The following is a 23,235-nucleotide window of genomic DNA, read 5'->3' on the forward strand; positions in this document are numbered from 1 at the left end:
GCAACTTTGATGGTGATGCTGTGGCAGGATCTTCAAAACAATAATATAGCAGCCACACAATTTTGAAAGACTGGTCTGACTCAGCCAAAAACTGTTATACACTCCCAAAGTAACTATGTTTAATGTAACCGACAAGAATTATCTAGAAAATTATTAGTAGTTTCGGTTGAGCCAATTAACAAAACCTACGAGCCCAAGATATGAAATGTACATGCGGTTATGGAAAATCCTCAAAATCACAAGATACCGTATGACTTAGGGTGCCTTTAGATAAAGAATTTTAATTAAAAAAAGTAATTTAATAGAGAATTTGAAGTTCTGTATATTAGAATTCATTGTTTGAATGTTTTTTATGAAAAATTTAAAATTTTAGATTTTTAAAACAGAATTTTAAACAACTAAAAATCAGAAATTTCAATTTCCTTTTAAAAGGTGAGAAATTGAAATTTTCTTCTTCTAGTCTATTCAAAAAACACCGTCCGTTTGAGCTCCTAACATGTCGATCGGATGTGAGTATAGAAGAATATATATAACTAGCACATCAACTATATTTTCTCTTTTTTTTCATTCATTTTTTTCATCCTCATAATTTTAATTTTTTTTATCCAAACACAAAATTTTGAAAATAAAAGAATTTCAATTGAAGTATTTGAAATTCTTAAAATTTAAAATTTCTCAGAATTTTAAATTTCTTCATTCAAACACACTCTTAGGGAATTTTCTTTCTTTACCCAGTATTTTTTCAATACACGTGAGAGTGAGGGACAAAAATCAAAAATACCTTTTGGTAAGTCTCATGAATTTTTAATTCGTAATTCATATGACTCATATTATATTAAAAATATGTTTTATGATATAATTTTAAATTAATAATTTATGTATGTCTCGAACATGTGATCTTTACGCTATTAGTGAAGTACTCTAATCAACTGAACTAATATATCAATTATGTTAAAAAATAATTAATATTGTTATATATAATACTAAAATTTCTAATGTATATTTAATACACATATAAGTTTACATAATTAATTTTTTAACAATTAATTTTGATCTAATAATATTTTTTTTACATATATAAATTTTTATTAAGCTTATGATTTTTATTTAAATCTATGATTTTTATTTAAAATTTATATATGTAAAAAATACATTATTAAATTAAAATTAATTATTACAAAATTTATTATGTAAATTTATATGTGTATTAAATATATATTAGAAATTTTAATATTATATATAATGTTATTAATTATTTTTTTAACATAATTGACCTATTAGCTCAAATTGTTAGAGAGTCGTGCTAATAGCGCGAAGATCACATGTTCAAGACCTACATGGCCAATCTGTAAGCTCGTACGAATTGTCAACCTGTACATTCCATACAAATTGTCAGTCTGTATAAACTATACGTAAGGATAATATTGAAATTAAAAAAAATGAATAGTGTATTGAAAAAACATTGAGTGCAAGAAAAAAATCCTATAACTTGAATACCTTAAAAGATTCAATCCAGATGTCTATTTAAGATCCATAGATTTTGGATCTTTAAACTGAAAAAAGATATAAATGAATTTTAAAAGTTTAATCCATTAAAATAATTTAAAATAGATTAAGATATTAGACTTTTTTACCAAGGTCTAAATATAATAAAGTTTACCCACCTTGTAATTTGATTTTCTTAAACGGTTGTTAAACAGGAGTCATGCAGCTGGTGGTTTAATAATTACAATAAATTAATCACGAGTATGATAAAATTAAATTATTTTTATCATGAAATGCTTGACCATTAAAAAATAAGTATTAAAGCAAAAACTATGTTTGTAGAAACAAATATTTCAAGCGAGGCTATTAATTAAAGGAAAATATTATAAATTAACTATAATAGTAGACTATATAGTAAATTAAGAATTCATTTACATTTTAAAATGAAACAGAAATTCTTCAGTTTCACCAATAAATCCAAAACCAGTTTGGTCCCAAATCCATGCTATTGTTTTGTTTCTAATCTTTCTCCCTTCCAACGGTCATGAGCATTATATGTAACATCGCATCATCTTTTTATTTTTATTGTGTAACATTGTATCATCTATAATTATATATAAAGAAAATACAAAAATTTTGTTTACACATTTTTGTACCAATTTTATTATTATAATTACATCTGTTAATGATTTTTTTTCTTAATATTTTATCCATATAACAGTCTTCATAAATCTTCTACTATTATATTCCATAAAAAATGCTAACGACATTTCTGTGTAACATCTTTTTCTTAACACTCTTTTCAAAATTGGTTAATGTTGAAAAAAGAGTGTTAAATAGAGTGTTGTTAGCATTCTACTCACCCTCGTTATCTTTATTTTATTTTTTTATTTTTTTAAAATGAAGAGGCATATTGAGCACGAAGTGTCTCTTAATTTTCCCTTAGTAAAAGATAAAAATAAGTAAATAAATAAACATGTAATTAGTTTTATGATTTCTTGGTAAGACTCTAGATATTTTTCAAGTTTTAGTTGTTTGAATTACACTTAAAGTTTTTTTTTATCCATTTATAATGACATATTATGTAAGAATTGAGCACAAGTTATTCTCTCTAGCAAAATTGATCAACATTTGTGTTGTTAAGTGAGATATCTATTGGATACATGATGTGGTCTCTTTGGTTACTTCATAAAGGAATGACTTTTCAGTAATGTTGATCATGATCTTATCTGTTGGATCTGACTAAAATTCGCTCTCATATGCATGATTCTCTGTTAAAGTTTATGGTGGGGCATGCAGTTTGTTTCTTCTTCTTTTGATTGGTGTGCTAGTCCTTTTGTATTAAACAATGTATTTAGACATGTGATCTACATTAGAGTACTCTTGCATCTTAATATTTTGACTTATCAAAACAAAATAATGGATAAAAAGTCTGTTAAGTACATGATTAATTACCTATTCATTAAAAAGAAAGCTTTAAATGTAATCAGCACACATTGAGCAATAAAAAATAAACGAGATTTTTTTTTATAGTAGAACACGGGAGTTTATAGTTTGTTGGATCAAAGACTAATTTTGCATTATTGATCTAAAAAAATTTGATATGCCTAAAAAATTAAACAAGACCTCTCTTGCGTTTCCTCATACATAAACATAGGGGGACCTTATAATAATTTTTTTTTTAAATGACTAAAATTAATCAACTGAAATTTGTCAAAAAGATTAAAATGGAACAAAAAATTTAAAAGCTTATTCACTCAGAAGCCCAAAATGGCCAATTATTGGAGATTACCAATCAGTGCAACATTCAAAGTCTCTGGGGTGCGTCATTAATTAAGAACAAATATAATGTATAATTCGTTTCGTGACAAAAGGAAAAAAAAAATCTACTTGTTTGCATCCAAGCTAAAATTAGTGGGATTGACATAAGTGGGATTCCATTATGAAAATGATGGGTCCATTAGAGTTTTTTTTTTTTTTTTTATCAGGCAATAAACAGAAACAGATGTAACATAAAATAGCATTGTATCACCGCAATGCTATGAACTTATTGTGGAATGAATGATGCAAAATTTTGACCAGAGATCGCCATTTCTATCATGGAGATCGATGGCTTACCGCAATGCTATGAACTTATTGTGAACATGCTCAAACATCCTACATGGGGTTGAAAATTCCTGTTTTGGAACTATGATGGTGATATTGATCATCCCTCTATATATTTTTTAATATCAGCTATTAGCTAGAGTCGGTATTGGGAGTTTGGTAGTTGGGGAGACTGGCATAGTAGTTGGAGTTGAGATCATGAATTTAAATTTCTCTACTAACATACATATTAATTGTTAATATTTTGTCTATTTTTTTTAAAAAAAGTATTAAAGTGTGTTTGAATAGGAGATATTAAATGGAGAAAGTAATTTTTTTAGAGAATTTAAAATTATCCACCCTTAAATATTTTGTTTGAATGTCCTAATAAAAGAAATTTAAAATTACATCATTTTAAAAGATAATTTGTAATTAACTGAAAACTTAAACTTGTAAATCCTTGAAAAATGAAAATTAGGATTTTTAGAATTTAAAATTATTATTAGAATTATAAAATCCTCTATTCAAACACAACACTAGAGTCATTATTGCCTTGTTTTTTCCACAGCTAACGCATTCCTCTCCTCTGGTTTCAGTTTAGACTTTAGAGTAGAGGGAAGCTTCTTTCCACATCTATTAATTTTTGCTGCTACTAAACAAAGGTTGATTTAGTTGATATTCATGTGAATTCCATTTTTGCGGCTGATATGATAATCTTGTTAGTGGATAATTTGTAAGTACTATAATAAATATTCTTTGAATCTTGAGACTTATCATGACCCTATTGAGTCTTCAAAATTCAACTTACCTGAATTTTTAAACACCAAAAAAAAATCATAATTAACTATTTTCATGAATTTTATCAAATGTTTGTTGAAGTGTGAAGTGGAAATGTGGAAGGAACCAAGTACGCAATTTTCCAAAGGTTGGGTGAGATACAATTCGACCTTTTGAATGGTAGGAGAACCTTCAAATATTATTAGGGTCCTACGTCTTATCGAAGGATTTTGATAAACAACATTTAATATTATTTAAAAATAAATATTAAGTAATTTAAATATTTTGTTTTAAAATTTTTTTTTTCTTAACTAACTAACAAATAACAAAATCTGTTAGCATTTGCCATGTTTTAGTCACATACACACAAAACATTTGTTGTTTTATTACTTAGGAGTTAGGAGTATATTAAATTTAATTATTTAAACTTGGAAAGTGTTACCAAATATTAAAAACACATGTCATTACTAATAAGTCATTGGTACCAGTAAAATCATGTTCAAATCTATTAAAGAAGACATTTAAGCATTAGATGAAAAAAACATTATTCAGAGAAAAGACTCAACTAAATTTGACCAATTAGATTTTCTTGTAGAAATTAGTCATAAAAAATGATGATATTCTGCATCAATGTTTACAAAAGAAAAAGCCACCAAATTTACAAATGAAATAACCTAGAGTTTTTTAATGGTCTTGCTATATGATAAGTCATCTTAATTGCAAACATTTTTGGCTTGCTTTAATTTGCAGTTTCATTATAACATGTATAAGGGGTGGGTATAGTCTCACATCAACTAGATATAAGGCTTAAAAGTAGTGCATATAATGTTTGAACAATCATCATCTTACAAGTCGATTGTACGGGGGTCAATTATGTTTTAAGTCCAAATTCTAATATGGTATCAAAGTCTATCATATATCCATTATTAGGTTGCATGCATTTGGCAATTGGCACACTCCACGATGATAGCCCTAAGCATGAAGGGGTGTATTGAGCCTTTTTAATTATGGACAACCTTCATTGTGATAAGTGTGAAGAGGTATGTATAGTCTCACATCGACTAAAGATAAGACTTAAGTAGTACTTAAAAGGTTAGACAATCCTCACCTTACAAAGTGATTTTGTGGGACTGGGTTAGGGCTTAAGCTCAATTTTCTCCAAGATCAATATGTGACATAGCTATTGCCAAATATGAGTTTCTGAACTCAGTTTGGACATTACAGGTATGTCGTGGCATCTTCTACAGTGATGAATGCTCTTGCTTTATGTACACATTACAAGAATAAGGTTACATGGTGTGCCTTCAAGTATCATATTCGATAGGATATAAGGTTCACATTATATTTATGGCAAAACATGCAATAAGGTGTAGGTAATGAAGCTAAGTCTTAGTTCAACATATCACCGAACCCATAGATGGATGACTAATCTAGGAGTGAGTTTTTTGGATTTTATTGCCCTACTTACCCTAGTCATGGGTTTGACATTGTCAAACTTAACCAGTCTTCGTCGCTTTCTAGATATGACTTTTGATGACTTTGGGTAACTTTTATGTTTCCTTGAATCCTTAATCTTCTTCATATTTGAATGTGAAGTCATAGAGGTTCATGGAGAATAATTTGTTTGAATTTTCGGGGATCCTTATAAAATACTAATAACCACCAGGAACACATTATGTTAGATTATCAAGAAGAGCTTTAGGAATATCTGAATCTAAATGTTTGATCAAACAAACGCAGCCGAATCTAAATTCGTAGGTAATTTTTGATCTATGCGCTCTTCTTAGAATTTGTTACGGAATATTGTAAAGACAACAGATAATCGGCTAACAACGTAACAAGTGACTTCATGGTTCTTCCTCAATCGGAACCTCTTTATTTCTCAATAGAACTTTCGTAACTCTTCAGATGAGGAAAAGAGAAATTATGTGTGACGGCTTGGTATATTGGGGACCATAGCCTTCTTATAGTGTCTTAACCTAATAGGGTTCTCATTATCCCCTAATGGGTCAACACTGACATATGCTCATTTAAGTCCATATCATCTGATTTAGTTGTCTAATGGACTCACTTAATTTGATAACATAAAATAAAACTCACTAATGGTAAATAGTTAATATAATTGTCTTATAATATTAACTCACATTAATTATTGGAATAGAAAATTCCAACAATCTCCCACTTGGGCTACATACTATAACAATTATATCAAAATCCTTAAGCGCACATTCGTACGCTATTTATCTTTAGACTTCCACCTTAACAACCTAGTCCATTTCATGTATCAATAATGGAATCACTACGGCTTTCGCCACTACAACAAATGTAACTAGACCCCAATGACCACCACATCAATACATTCAATGACATAGGTCAATATGGATAAGCAACATGAAAATTACATGCAATGTGATCTCAGTCATGTCTATTTCCAATTGATCCAAATTTTATTCTTTATAGAGATCAATCCAAACACAACATAAATATTGCAAACAAAATAAGCTTATAATGAAATGATAAATTTTAACTTTATTTTTGCAGAAAATCCAAACAGCAAAATGTTTGTAAACCATAAGATATAAAACATAAGCAAGACTCCCACTAAACTAAGGTACTATATGAAATTACACCCTTATGAGCACTGTGCTTGTGAAAAAACTTTAAGTATTAGACATTTAGTAAGTGGATCAGCTAACATGGAATGAGTCCATATATGTTCTATACAAATCTATATTTTCTGAATTTTTTATTTAACAACCAAATACTTATGTCAACAAACCTTTACTTGGTTGAATCCTTAATAAGACCGCTAAGATATTGTCCCAATAAACACCTAATGTCTTCTTAATGTCGGCAACAACAGGCAAGCTAGTTACAATAATTTAGTTATCATAAATTATAGTATGATGTCTCATAGCAAAAATATTAACTCCACTAATATGGTTAAATATGGATCCTTATATGGAGTGATTGCTATTAAGATATTCCATAAAAATCGAAGTCAAAATATTCAATGATCTCTAAATTTCTAGACTTTCGATATGAAAACACATAGTTTCTTGTTCTTTTCGATTAACACATTATGCGTTTTACTACTTTCTAGTGTTGCATACCAAGATTACTCATATATCACCTTAGGACTCCCACAAAAAATTATTTTAGGACAATAAAAAAATAAACTTAAACATACATGATAAATCACAATATAACTGTTTTGCAACAATAAAGCGTATAATGATAGTAGGATGTCATCAACGTATAATACCAAAATAATATATTTACTTCACTGAACTTTTAGCATTCACAATAATCAAATAAATTTACCTCAACGCCATAAGAGATAATCTTAATGAATCTTGTAATACCATAGACAAGAAACTTGTTTAAAAGCACAAATGGATTTCTTTAGTTTGTATACCATAGACGTTGGATCATCTTAAATAAGGTTTTCTGGTTGCATCATATAAATTTTTTCATCAATATTTCCATTTAGAAACGTAATCTTTACTTTTATCTATGCAAAACAATCACCAAAATGTTCTACAATATCATTATAGTTCTAAGAGAGTTTTTCTAAGAAATAAGAGAAAAAGTCTCTGTGATCAATGTTTTCCTTCTTGTAAAACTTTTGGCGACAAGACAATGTTTATATATCTTAATATTATCCATTGAATCCCTTTCGACTATAAATATTTATCTAAAACTTATGGATTTCACACTTTTAGAAAATTTGATGATATCACAAATGTCATGTTCAACCATTAGTTTTATTATATCATTTATGGCCTCAATCCACTTACATGACTTGACTAAAGTCAATTAGACCTTTTCAGTCAACCTAATGTCATATTCATGTTCTTAAATAAATATAACCTAATCATTCAAATTACATTTTCTTTCTTTCTTTAGAGGATTTTCTTAGTGACACTTCTTGAGGCTATTGAGTTTGAACTTTAAGTGGTACTTGATAAGAAATCTCAGTGTTGTCTTGTCTTTTAATAATGTTATGAATAACATCATTATTAATTACCATATCCGTTACTTGAACAATGGTAAGTACAAAGACTTATCTATTATCAATAACATGTTATTCTTTAAAGACAACATTTCTTATGTTTTCTTCCCCTTCAAACTCAATTTTCTCAAGGAGTCTTGCATTCTCATCTCAAACATGATCTTAAAGTGGGATTGTAAAACTCATACATGCCAGAGTTTTAAATGCAACAAAAAAATTGTAACTAATTATCTTTAAGTCCAACTTACCTTCATGCAACCTATAAGGCATTGCTTCGGTTGGACATCCCCAAACGTACATATACCTAATGTTGGGATTTTCCTAGCTTGCATCTATAGGAGTTATTAGTGATTACTTTAATTGGTACCCTAAAAAGATATAAATTTTATTCTTTAATGTCTTTCCCCAAAATGACTTTGCTAGAGAAGAATCACACTTCTTATCATATCTGTACAAGTTTAGTTTCATCATTCTACAACTTTGTTCATTATAGGTTTGCCTAAAAATATATGTTGTAGAACAATTTTACAATTATTAAAGAAAACACACGAGGGACTCTAGACGTTGCACCTTATGTTATATCTACTATAGTATTCCCTACGGTTAGTTTTGACAACCTTAACTTTTTTTTCTTAGTTGAAGTTCAACTTCAGCTTTGAAAAACTAAATATCTAGAGGCCAAAACTTTTCATTATTTAAATAAAGAGGAATCATCTATGAACATAATAAAATATATTTGTTCATTCCATGAATTCATAAGGAATATAACACTAATATATGTATGTATTAGTTCTAAGACATCCTTAGTTCTTTCATCACCTGAATTCCATTTTGTTTGTTTATTTTCCCTTTATATACTCAATCTAGATTATAATGTCTAGTCAATATAAAGGATCTAGAATTTCCTACAACACAAGCATCCAAATTCCCTATTAAGAGATATGACTTAAGTGCTTATGTTATAAAGTGACGAAATTCTCATTTAATTTTAAGTTTTGTACCACTCAAAATTGTTTGCAATATGAACACTCAAATATCCATAAAAGAACTCATAGCTTGCAACATTTGAATCACAAGAGAGACTAACTTTATTATTTCTAATTGAACAATAATAACTGAATTTATCCAAATTAAAAATAAAATTTGGTTTAATAAACAACTTAATATATGTCTGAACCAAATTCAAAAGAAATTGAGTATTTTAAAGCAACATAAAAGTTCACATGAAAATAAAAAAAATTATGCAATATCCTCAACTTTCAACTAGCTCTTTTCAAACTCTAAATTTTATACATGCAACTTTGAGATTTAAATAATATGAGTAATTTAAATTATAGTAGTAACAACAATAGCAATTAAAGAAGATAATAATAAACATATAATGCATAAATAATCTTTATGATAAATTTTAAGACCCAAATAAGATACCTAGCACACCATTAATCCTCAATCTATGGATTGAAAAAGATTAATTACAAGTGGTACTCTCAACGCATTGATCAAACATTGGTGACAAGTCCTGTCAAATAAAGGTTGTCTTTGGATACTCCATTGCTCACATGGAAAACTTATACGATGATTGTTCTGGTTAAATAATGATTGTTTTTGAACATTTCATTATTGACATGAAAATCAATCTGATAATAATTTCTGCCAAATAATGATTGTCTTTGGACATTTCATTATTCACATGAAAAATCACATTATTTATAATCACCATATGTTTACCATCGCTAACATGTAATTATTTTGCCAAATTGTGTCTTCTTTTGAGTCGAACACAATTCACATGAATAATTTCATGCAACATCTATGTAAATTCAATCAAATCAACTTATGCAACAAATATTACTTTGACAACATGTTGTTTCAATCAATTTAATAAAAAAATACAAGATAATTTAATATAATAAATGGGAGGTCTAAAAATTATACAAATTTCACATATAATCAAGTAAGTTATATAAAAATATATATAACAGAACGTGCAAATATTTTGCATAACAAACCCATCATAAGATACCTAACACAACATTAATTCCTAATCTCTGAACAGAGAAATTAATTTGTAATTGGTACTCTCAACGTAATGATCAAATATTGACAATAAATTATTTCAAATATTAGTCTTTCTTTGGACGACTATAATTCACATGAAAATACCTTATAATTGTTACACATTTATCATCACAAGTACAATATTATTTGGCCAAATTACGTCTTCTTTTGGACTGAACATAATTTGCATAAATAACTTCATACTGATGTCTATGCAATTTTAATCAAACCAATTTTCACAATAGGAATTACTTTGACAAATATATTGCGTCGATTAATTTAATTAAGAAAAATACTAGATATACAAATAAATAGAAAGGGTCTGTTACGGCTAAATTTACACCCAATTATAATAACAAAAAATATAAAACATTAATTACATCAAATAAATATAATATCCTTAAATTACATTTAACATTATCATTGATTTATACTTAAAATACAACAAGTAAATATCACATCCATAAATAATACTGAATTTGTATATGAAAAAACATAAATCATATACGTAATTCATAAAGAAAATAAACAAAAAAAACTAAGGTTTTATTCTCTCAAATAAAAGCAAATGCTTTAATTTTTTTTAACTCCAAACATAAATACTATCTGTCCATAATTTCATACATCCTTTTTAAATTACAAAACACAATCTTATAAAGACAATGTCCCAACGACATAATTTTTTTCTTTAAATGATTAAATCATTAGTAATTGGTGATGAAAACTATGCCTTAACATTGCAATTGACATAACTCAAGTGACCAATGCTTCGCATGGCAGAATTTTCAAACATATATATTCCATTAGCCCTACAAAGTACTAAGGCGCTATTTACAAAAGGTACCAACCACTAAACTATCATTTTCTCACATTTTCATCAATGTAACGAAGAATTGAAAAAAAGAAGAAAAGTTCCACTCATTTTTAATCAATTTGATGAAAAAAAATATATCCAAAATAAAATTAGGGCTCACGTAACAAAGCAAGATAGGTATAATATAAACCAAACAACTTTAATTCTTAATAATCTAACAATAAGGATGGTTCCGATACCACTTGTTAGAATTTTAGGGGATCCTTATAAAATACCAATAACCACCATAAACACATTATGTTAGATTATCAAGAAGAGTTTTAATAATACCTAGATCTATAATGCTTGATCAAACAAACGCAGTGGAATCTAAATCTGTAGGGAAATTCTGATCTATGTGTTATTCTTAGAATGTGCTACGTGGCTAACAGCGTAACCGGTGGTTTCATGATTCTTCCTCAACTGGAACCTCTTTATTCCTCAATAGGACTTTTATAACTCTTAAGATGAAGAGAAGATAAACTATGTGTGACGACTTTATATATTGGGGACGATAGTTTTTTTTAGTGTCTTAACTTAATAACCTTCATTATCCCTTAATAGATCAACATTGACATCTGTTCAGTTAAGTGTATATTATCTGATGGACTCACTTAATTTGATCACATGAAATAAAATCTATTAATAAATAATTAATATAATTGTCTTATAATATTAGCCCACATTAATTATTGGAATAAAAAATTCTAACATAATTTTCTATAGATTTAATTATTCTTTTGGTTCCTTTAGTTGGAACAACTTCAACTTTTAATCTTTATATTTTCAAACATCCCACCTTGATCCTTATAGTTGTAATTTTAATTCTTTTGATTATCGTTGTCTAAAGTCACCTAATGTAATTAGGCTAAGATATTTTAAAACATTACAAAATTGGAAACAACAATGCAAAACAGCTAAAAAAATTATGAAAGTTTTTAACCGTTATAAATTAAAAAACAAGATTCTATTGTGGTGTTTCGTGCATCATGGCAAGGTATTATATTATAATTATTTTTAGAAATTTATTTTTTGTTAATTTAGAACTATAATGTTATTCTATTATTATTCAAAATAATGTACTAAATTATAAATAAACAAAAAAGGCTTATAATGTTATTATATATTACTAGATTTATAATATATGCTTAAAATATGTTTTAAATGTAATTAAAATAAAACAAATTAAATTAGTTTATATGTAGAAAAAAAATCAGATATTAACATAACAACTTGGTCATAGCACTAGCAAAGCATAGAATATATATATATATATATATATATATATATATATATATATATACACACTTGCCTGTGAATATAAATTAGATTTTTATTATAAAAAAAAATTATCTGACTAGAAATAAGCTTTGACAATTAGGGGTGGGAATAAGTCAGGACAGACTTTAAAAGGCTTGAGCCTAGCCTACGATGAATTTTTGAGGTCTGAGTCTGACTTATAGCCTATTAAAGACTTTTATTTTGCCTCGGCCTGACCTTTTTAAAAACCTAGCATGACCTGAAAATCTTTCTAAAAGCCTTATCCATATTAAATCTTTAATATTCCTTCATGAAAAAGGAGGAGAAGCGCGAGTAGGCTTTCACCACGAAGAAAGAATATATGCATGAAAAAGAGAAGGTAAAAAGAAGATGAAATAAAGAATGTTAAAGCAATAAGAAGATGCAAGAAAAAATGATAAAGTTTTGAAGTTTTACCTATATTAAAGCTTGAAGTGAAAATGATATGATTTTTGTTTGCGTCTTACTTGATTATAGGAATGAAAATTATGGAGAAGTAATGTGTAATCAAAGTCTACTAGTTTAAAAAAAATATTAATTGTACCCAAAAAATAATATAAATATATATATATATATATAGGCCGATCTATCAGATTTATAAAACTTTTTAATAAACCTAAGTCTGATTTATTTAATTTAATAGACTTTAAAAAAAATCTGAATCTAACATTTTAATTAAATAGACCAATACAGACTAGATTTTATAGGCCGGACCGACTTATTCTCATCCTTATTGACAATTAAGCTATGTGCCGCCAATTGTCTTCAAAATTCCTTTGTTGACCTGCTGCACGTGAAATCAAATTAAATGCAATGACGAAGTTAGATGGGCAATTAAGTAGAAGCTTATAAAATTAGAATCACTTTAAAGATGTCCAGTATAATGTAAACCATCCGATCCCTAATCAATAAAGAATTTAACCAACACATATAATGGGACAAATAATCGTCAAGGGTTTCTTCATCCTTTGTCGTGGTTTAAACGTCGTTTTACTATCATTAAATTTTTGGAATATTAAGTGCTAATAATTTTAAGTTTAATAGTCATCCAGTATAAAATACTTTTTTATATTATCATCTAATTATAATTAATTGTTAATATAATTTTTAAAATAATTATTATAAAAATTATTAATCTTATCATACATACATGATTAATTATGATTTAATGACGCCATAAAAACTTTTTATACTATCATATGTCAATATGTATAATTCTTTTTCTAATAATTTTTTCGGCAATAATCTTACCATTTATTTGAAATAAACAATTCAAATTGTATTTTTAAAGATCATTTTACGCGTTTTTAGGTGTAACTAATGTGAAGGAGAGAGATATATAAGAAAACAAGAGAAAAAAAATAATAAATTAATATTATTGAACAAAATGACAGTGAAGGAAGAGAGAAAAATATACCAGTTGTTACATATATATGAGACTATAATGTTATGACTTTTGAACAACACCACCAGACAATTTGAACAAGCAAACAGAAATATATAAATAAAGTAAAGGAAAGCAAACCGTATCTTTGATTTTACAAGAGAAGACCAAATATATAAAAATAGATACATATAGATCCTCTATTACATTTTCGGGTGCAACTAACTTAAAACACTTTGTCGTTTTTGGGATTAAGGTTAATTAAGCCCCTCCTGGGGATTTTGGATCATGATCTTTATTTGCACCAGTCCCTTCATAGTCTTGGGTTTCCAAATCGACCCTCCTCTCCATGAATCCTTCATTCATGTCAACGAGCACCACCTCACCATTTCCAACCACATGATCCAACTACAAAACATATTATAAACAAGGAGTTAATCAAAAGAGAAAAACTATATATATATTTTTATATATACAATGATGGCACTGAAGTTATGCTAGAAACAAACTGTATTGATCACACACACACAAAAATGTCTTTCTTAATTTTCTGTATATAGTTTCCAAATCCTTTTAATTTATTGAACGATTTTATCCTTTAACTTTTTTTTTTTTTGATAAAAAGCAAGGTATGCAAAGGTATCATTAGAATACCTGAGTTCCCAACTAGGTCGACACATGAGGTATTAACCACCATGATTTTATCCTTTTAACTTAAACTATTTTCAAATTCCCTATTCAAGTTAGTCACATTAAACTCACCTACTACTACTAGTAATAACAATTCCGGGGTAGATGTAGCTCCACAACAGTAATTAAAAGATTGGTATGAGAGGAAAATATTTTTAACTCTTAGCCTCGTGAGAGAGATTAGGTAGGAGCACTGACCCTAGTTAAAGAAGGCAGGGCTGAAAATTCTTCTTCTTCGCCTTTCAAATTTTGGGTTCCTATAACCAGGCAAATCAATCATCCACTTCATCATATATTTTAAAACTTTCATAAAAAACAGAGAAAAAAAAACCGAACAATCAGTTAAATATCCTATGAAAGGCTTACTTGTTGCAGGAATAGCAGAGACAGAGAGAACATATGAGAAACACAGAAAGAACATCAGCAGCAGTAGCAGCCTCATGAGTTTTCTCAGCATCTTAGATGATGATGATGAATAGCATACACCACACCAAGTTGGGTGACAAGGAAGAGCACTAGAAGCAGGGGATATAGAGATAGGCAATGACAGAGTTAGCACCAACCTTTTGTGCTTAAATAGGTGGCACAATAAAGAGAGTTCAATAGATTAATTAATATACCATATAAATCCAAAAAAAGTCAACTTGTTCATTTTAGTATTTTTTTATTTTATGCCCACTGACCTAACTTGATTTATTCACCGTTCACAATCCACACACATGTACCATGGTAAATATATTAGTAAAGTTGTTATTAAGTTAGCAGATGTGAGATTATTTTAATATGATTAGATCTTTTAGGTTTAAAGTTATATATTTTGAGAAATTTTTTTATTATTCATAATAATCATTTTATCTTATTTGAATATGATTGTTTCTGGTAGAAAATACTTCTGATTTAGAAATTTTTTTTACTAATATTAGTGAAGGTGCTGTTTGTATTTCTTTAAAGTCTTTTATAGCACAGTACAACGTCAACAATGGTTTAAGATTCATTCTATCAGAGTAAATATTATCATACTATTGGGATAAGTATGTGTATATTATCAACTTGTGACACTATTAAAAACGTGTAATTATTATTTAACTTGCCTTTAATTAACTACACTTTTAATCGAGTGTTGTTGTGGGTTGGGCCTAACCCAATCTGAATAACAACACCACCATGCCAAGACACTAGGCTAGTCGAAAATTATAAGTATCGACCTAGTTTAATACTAGTAATAGGAAATTAGCCTACACTCATTAACTATCACCATCTTGGCTAGAAGTAAAAGTATCATGTTGTTACACAAAAATAGAGTATTATTTTCCGCAAGAGGCATTGGCTATGTGTCAAGCAATGAAGCTCATCTTCATTATTATATATACCATTAATGTAATAGTTGGTAAACAACTGTAAGAGACCTAAGAGACCTATGAAAGAATATTGGGGTTAAAACTCTAAAAGATTTATCACAATTAACCCAATTGTACTTACAATACATTCTAAAAATATTAGTTGACTCTTTATATCTCTAATTAGGTATTTATAGTTACTTTTTTTTTTATATAAAAACAATTAGATGGGAGGATTCAATATTGGAAAGAAAAAAAGTTTAGGGACCCAATTAAAATAAAATAAAAAACTATAAAGACCTAATTAAAAATTTAATAAAAATATGGGGATCCGTAAAATAATTAAACCTTATATAAATCTTATATAAAATTACATGCAATATTTATTTAATAATTTACTCACTGTATGCTAAACTCACTATAAATAAATTATTTTTTTATATACCATGCATGAATTTAGTGAATAAACATAAATAATTATTAAATAAATATTACTAGGAATGTTACTTAGGGGTGAGAATAGGTCAGACCAGGCCAGACTTTAAAAGGCCTGAGCCTAGCCTACGATAAATTTTTTAGGCCTGAGTCTGGCCTATAGTCTATCAAAGATTTTTATTTTGGTTCAGTCTGACCTTTTTAAAAGGCCTAGCCTGACCTGATAACCTTTTTAAAAGTCTTTTTATATTTGTTTGCTTTGGAGTAGGAACGTAATAGGAAAGAAGCTAATGGAAAAGGAAACGTTAACAAGAATAGGAAAGCCAATAAAAATAATGAGTAATATAAAGGGGCACATGACTCACACCTAAATTATAATTAAAGTCTTACTTGATTATAGGAATGGAAGTTATGGAACAGTAATATGTAATCAAAGTCTGCTAGTTTTAAAAAAAAATTAATTGTATCAAAAAAATAATATAAATATAAATTGGTACCCAAAAAATAATACAAATATATATACATATATATAGGTCGACCTATCAGGCTTATAAGGTTTTTTAACAAGCCTAAGTCTGGTCTATTTAATTTAATAGGCTTTTAAAAAAATTTGAGCCTAATCTTTTAATTAAATAGGCCAGTTCAGACCAGGCTTTATGCAGGTCAGGTCGTAGGCCCCTGTAGGTCAGCTTGTCCTATTCCCACCCCTAATGTCACTGAGTAGTGTCACTCTCTCATACATTATCTTTTTAACACTGTCTAATAGTAGTATATATGATTGATTAAAATTAATTAAAAATAATTAATTTTTGATGGATTTCATTTTTCATTTAGAAATTTTATCTTTTGATTTAGAAGTGAAATTGACCATAATTAATAATTTTTAATGACTTTAAATCAATCATATAAAGAGAATAATAGAAAGATAATGTCCTTATCATTCCTCATTTTTTTACATAAATACTCAAAGAATTTTTTTTTCTAAAAGGAATTTTTTTATTAATGTTTATAAATCAAACCCAAACACAAGGTGTGTCTAAGTTTAGAGAAACAAAAGTATTATAAATATCCATAAGATTAAATGATTTCTAACCGTGGTTGTATTTAATAACACAATTCGTAATTCAAGAACTAATACTTTGGCTTAAGAAATGCAAATGATAAATATTTATTTTTATATAGTTAAATTTTATAGTAAATAGATGTTTTTAATATATAACTATTTAATAATTAAAATTTATAATAAATTAATATTTTAAACATAATTTTTTTAGACATGATAAATAAATTATATTTATATACAATGTTTTTTTTTTAATTTTTGATATATTTTTAAAATTATTGGCATTTAATTTAAAAATAAATAAATAAAGATAAAATTGGAAGAATCCAGCAATTAAGATATCATATGCTTGGATTGGATTGTCAAAAGCATCCTCACTGTCATCAATTGGATTTTCACAACCTCTTGGCATCATAACTTCATTAGAAATAAAAGTATTCCAACTTCTTTCCTTTATGTATACTCTAAAAAACAATCGATTGATATATTTCATAAATTCATAAAACTGAAAAGATAATTTCAGAACCATATATAAAGAATCATGATTTTATTGTGTCTCAATCTAGACACAGATAAAAATATGATTTCGTTATTTATTTACAAAAAATAAAAAGAATAAAATCATGATTCTATTGATTTAAAATTTTAAAAGAAAAATACCAAAGCACAGATCGAACTGCAACGAGTGAAGGAGAAAAAGCAACTGAATGGAGAAGGAGATTTGGGGTTTGGGGTGTGATGAAAAAAGGAGAGAAGAGGTGGTGGGGGTGCCGTGAGACAAGATTGTGAGGGAAGAGGGGAAAGTTTCGGAGTGTAGTGTGGGAAAGGAAGGAGAAGTAGGTAGGTAATTTCACAAACGCTGGAGTGAGAATAGCATTTTTGGGCGTGAGAGTAGCACTCCCGAACTAGTTAAACTAGAGTCACTGTGGTTCAATTCTGGCTTTTAACTAAGCCCATTAATTAGGCCTTAATTAGTTTAATAAAATAGGTAAACAATTATTTTCAACATCTAATCCCTTAAAACTTTATGTGAAAAAAAAATACCCTTAAAAATTTACTTATTTTATTTACATAAAACCATACACATCGCATATAATTCATATTATATGGAATTTTTTTTTGACAGACATATTATATGGAATTAAAACAAATAAAAGCATCAAAACGTTGATTTATCAAACGGAATTAACTGCAAATGCTCAGTATTATTTTTCCGCATGCCAAACAATTTATTTCTAAGGTATATTCTTATTTCTATTTTATTTACAACATCAAAATAATTAATTCTCTTAAAAACCATTCATACAACATGCAAAGAGGATAAATTCTTATTAGTCGGAAAATAAGTCGTTACATGCATGTTACTTATATCGTTAATAGTTTAGTGAATACTTCCACTTAAATAAAATAAAAAGTGTGTGTCATATTTATAAACTTCACAATAAAGTAACAACAATAATGTAAAGTCACTGATAATCCATCGATAATGACAAATTATAATGGGTTTTCTCCATTACCAATGCCTTTTAACCTGTTACAATAACAATTTTTCTTATAGTTCACTCAAATATGTGTACGAATTTTGTAACTATATTTTCATAACTTCTTTAACTCTCTTATTCTTGTAATTAGAATACGACAAACGGCTAATAAATCATATATACAAATATTTAGGTTTAGTTTGCCTCTTCGATTTCCATCATACACCTTATATGAATGACAACATTTTTACTTTATAATAAAAGATGGCCAACCAATAATTTAAACTTTAGTTGTTCGTACAAAGCAACTAATTAAGGGTAGCCTCACCCTTCCCCAATTAAAGAGTTGTATTAGACGGGACAGTGATAAGCAATGAGGAGGCAACTTTTTCTGTTATTTTAAATTTGAGATTTACTAACTTACATCCAGTTTTCTGTTATCTTTTAAAAGGAATAAATTAAAAAATTATAACTACAAATATTCTTAGAATACATTCAGTATTTATTCCTTCTAAAAAATAAATGAATATATATTAACAAATGCACACAAAATTAATTAATTTACATGCACTTATTTTATAAAAGAAATAAGTTAACAATTATAACTATAAATTTTCTTAAAATACACACATGTATAACTTATTAACTTACTCTTTTTTTTAAAAAGAAAACTGTGTAAATTAAGAAATCCCTCTAGATTAAGATGTTTATATACAATATTTTTTAAGGTAGGTTGATAAACATGATATGATTATGTCTAACAACTGTCAAAGTCATCATAAGATTGTACGTACAAAAACCTAAACTAGCAAACACGCTCTTTTCTTCTTTAGCACAATTAACAATAGCTCATTGGATTTAAGCCCACAGACGCTTGATAATTAGGTTTTGGATGATGATAATTAATTAAGAATAGTTTATAATATTTGTTGTTATAAAGCCGATTTTTCTTTACACGCTCGTGTGCTAGGCAACTTGAAACCCACCCACCAACCCACTTGCTGTTAGGGGGCAATAGGAAAATACTTGCTCGTGGTTTTAAGCCTTTAACTAGCAAAAAACTAGCAATGTATTGCATTGCCATCAATGACAGGTGTAAATATGTTTTTTTTTTCTTTCTATGAATAAAAAATATGTTTTACATAATATATGTTCTTTTAGTTTCTATAGTAGTTTTTTTTTTATCATTTTAATATTTGTTTGTCAATTGATCCTTGATGTAATGATAAGGACTAAATACAAAAACAAAAATTTATTATATTTTATAAGGATATAATGACATGAACTAAAAATAAATTATTATGTTTACAGATATTAAAATTATAAATATTTATTTTTGATTTCTCAAATTTAAAACATAATCTTTTAGTCATCTATTTGTGAAAATATGTTATATGTGACAATGACAAAAATATTCTTCTCTATGTGCATCACATCAAGATTGTACATCAGCAAATCTTTCTAATATGAAAGATCCCAAAATCACTTTGTTTATTCTAATTATGAATCACACTATATCCATGTAATTTGTCCCAACCAAGTTTTATCACATCATACCATGTAATGTCCAATTTTTCGTAAACTAATTTAAAAAGGATTGTTATTTGTAAATAATAGGGTTTTAGAAAAATGATAAGTTTTTTTTATAATCAAATAAATAATGAGAAATAACTTTATTAATTAAAATAATGGTTTGAGAGAAAATAAAAGGGTATTTTATTTATTCATTTGATAGGGAATAAAATAGAGTTTGTTTTTATAAAATGACAAAAATAAATAAATAGAGTAAATAATAAGTTGTAAGTATCCTAGCTATAAACAGAGACGTGTTAGGTTAGTTTTTCACACTGACAGTGTCTCATCTTCCTCTCAATTTCATTTTCCTCTCTCCTTCTCCCAAAATCTTTTCTTTTTTTCGCATACCACCAAACCTATCCGAGAAAAATGATAATCTCGGACTCATTCACCGTTGGATCGTCTTCAAATTTTATCACCAGATTTGGAACTCATTTCTAAACATCCTTACCGTTGGGAATTACGAAATCATATCGGATCTAAGAGAAATATCCTTTGCATCGTAGTTTTTTTTCTGCAGAAACTCAAAACTGTCTCAGTAAAACTATGATTTCAGACTTGTTAACCGTTGGATTGTCGTGAAATTTTTATATGTGGTTCGGGATTAAATTACGCACACCTTCACCGTTGGGATTTTATTCACGGAGATAGAAAATAGAATCACACGAAGACAGTACAAATGAAGGTTTCAATCCTTTTCTCCTTCTCTCTAACGTTTGAGAACCCTATCAGAGCAAACAGAGGAAAAATTTGAGGAATCTCAAGAAATTACTAGAGATGTCGCTATCGCTGCTGAAACATACATGAGCCCGCTTAGAAGTAAGGGATGAGTTTATCGCAATTGGGGTTAGAATAAACATGTGTAGGGATCATTAGTGGATTAAATTGGAGTTTATTTTGGGATGTTTATTGAATTACAATTTTTCCTTTACGATTTTAAATACAATATTGTTGTGTTTTATGTACCAATTGATGTTCTGATGAGAATTAATTGATAAACTTGAGTGCTCTTGATGTTTTTGTGTTTTGACTCATGATTTTGATATAATTATGTGAAATTATTTGAGGGGTTTTACTCCCCATGTTGTGATAAGCCTTTTGTATAAATTGTTATGTTGAAATTATGAAATGGTGATTCAAATTGGTAGTATGTGATAAATTGAATCTCTGGTGAATGATGAAAATACATGTGTATTGAAATGAGATGTGTGTATTGAGTTGTGAGCTATGAACTAAGCAATCACACAATTGTAAAACCCGTTAAGGGCGACGAGTATTGTGATGAGATCCACTGTAGGAACTTGACGAGTTTAATCACAAGCGTGACGAGTTAAAATAATTTTGAAAACAATTGAGTAGTTATGTGTATTGCATAGTTCATAGGTAAAGTGTATATGATTTATGAGGTGTGATAACATGCTATTTTGGGATTATACCATTGTGATTAAGACCGAATATATGTGATAAATTGAGTATGTATTGACTTGTAATATATTAGTGCATTGAGATGTTGTGTGCATTGAGTTGTGAGCTATGAATTGTACAATCACACGACTATAAGACCCTTCAAGGGTGATGAGTTAATAATAAGACCCTTTAAGGGCGATGAGTTAATGCACAACGAGTATTGTGATGGGAACCACTATGGGGACCCGACGAGTTTAATCACAAGCGCAACAAGATAAAACTATTTTGAGAACAATTGAGGAGTCGTGTGTTTGTACAGTTCATAGATAGAGTCTGTGTGCTAAAATGTTTTCTGGGTTGGACCTGAATCAGGAGGAAGAGGTCCTGATGGACTCTTCAGAGTGTAGGTCTTGGGGGTAAATACACCTGGTTTGAGTGCTCCTTTAAGTCTATGTTGATCTCATATGGTTGGAACATTCTCGCAAAAGAGCGTAACCCTGATTGGTCTCCTTATGATTTTACCTAGTGAGAGTGACCTGACCTGCTAGTGTGTGGTTTGTCTTGTCATGTACTCCTAGGCGCCCGACGAGGTTTTTCACTGACATGATACCACATTGCATATAAGATTGAGTCTTAGTGTATATGTTGCATAACGCTTGTGTATTGATCAATATTAATTGACTTGGTGATATTGTGTTTTGATCCTTGAGTACGTGAATGTTGTGAAAATGAATGAGATGTGTTGTATTGTGATGTGATGTTGGGCGACAAAATGGTGAAATGACGTGAGCTATGTTTAAGTAAGTTTTATTTTGTTTATATGATATTTATACCTACATGTTATCTTGTTTCTCTCCATTAGTTAGGAATGTCATAACTCATTCCTTGTGTGTTATTTGTGTTTGGATCCTGTGATGATCTTGAACTTTGTGTTCGGGGAAACAGATGACTAGGTGAATTGTTTTAAGGAACCTTGTGCTGAAGGATGTCGGGACACCATGTTCTGATAGGATGTGACATTGGGGTATAGGTTTCTATATTAATTGTATGAAGTCTTAGACGACCTTATTTGAGCCGAGATGACTTTATTATTTATTTATACAAGTTTGAATATGATGTAAAAGAAAGTGAATGTGAGCCTTTTACCCTATTGAAAGGATTTTTTTTTAAATGTGTTTTAAAAACTTTTAATTAATTATGATTTCTTTTCCTTTTATTAGTACATATATGTATGGGGTAAAGGATGTCACACACCATGCAATTTGTCCCAATCAATTAAGTTTTTATCACT

The 23,235-nt window shown here is 28.3% G+C and overlaps 1 long non-coding RNA gene across 1 annotated transcript; it reads right to left on the reverse strand.

Moving 5' to 3' along the window:
• Window positions 1-13,925: 13,925 nt before the first annotated feature.
• Window positions 13,926-15,225, reverse strand: LOC114399306. The gene is made up of 3 exons (XR_003663702.1): window positions 15,013-15,225; window positions 14,845-14,903; window positions 13,926-14,364 (listed from the first exon to the last, which is right to left on the reverse strand). It is a non-coding gene; the product is annotated as an uncharacterized LOC114399306 (long non-coding RNA).
• Window positions 15,226-23,235: the final 8,010 nt, after the last annotated feature.

This window comes from Glycine soja, chromosome 19 (genome assembly GCF_004193775.1).
Source record: "Glycine soja cultivar W05 chromosome 19, ASM419377v2, whole genome shotgun sequence".
NCBI lineage: Eukaryota > Viridiplantae > Streptophyta > Magnoliopsida > Fabales > Fabaceae > Glycine > Glycine soja.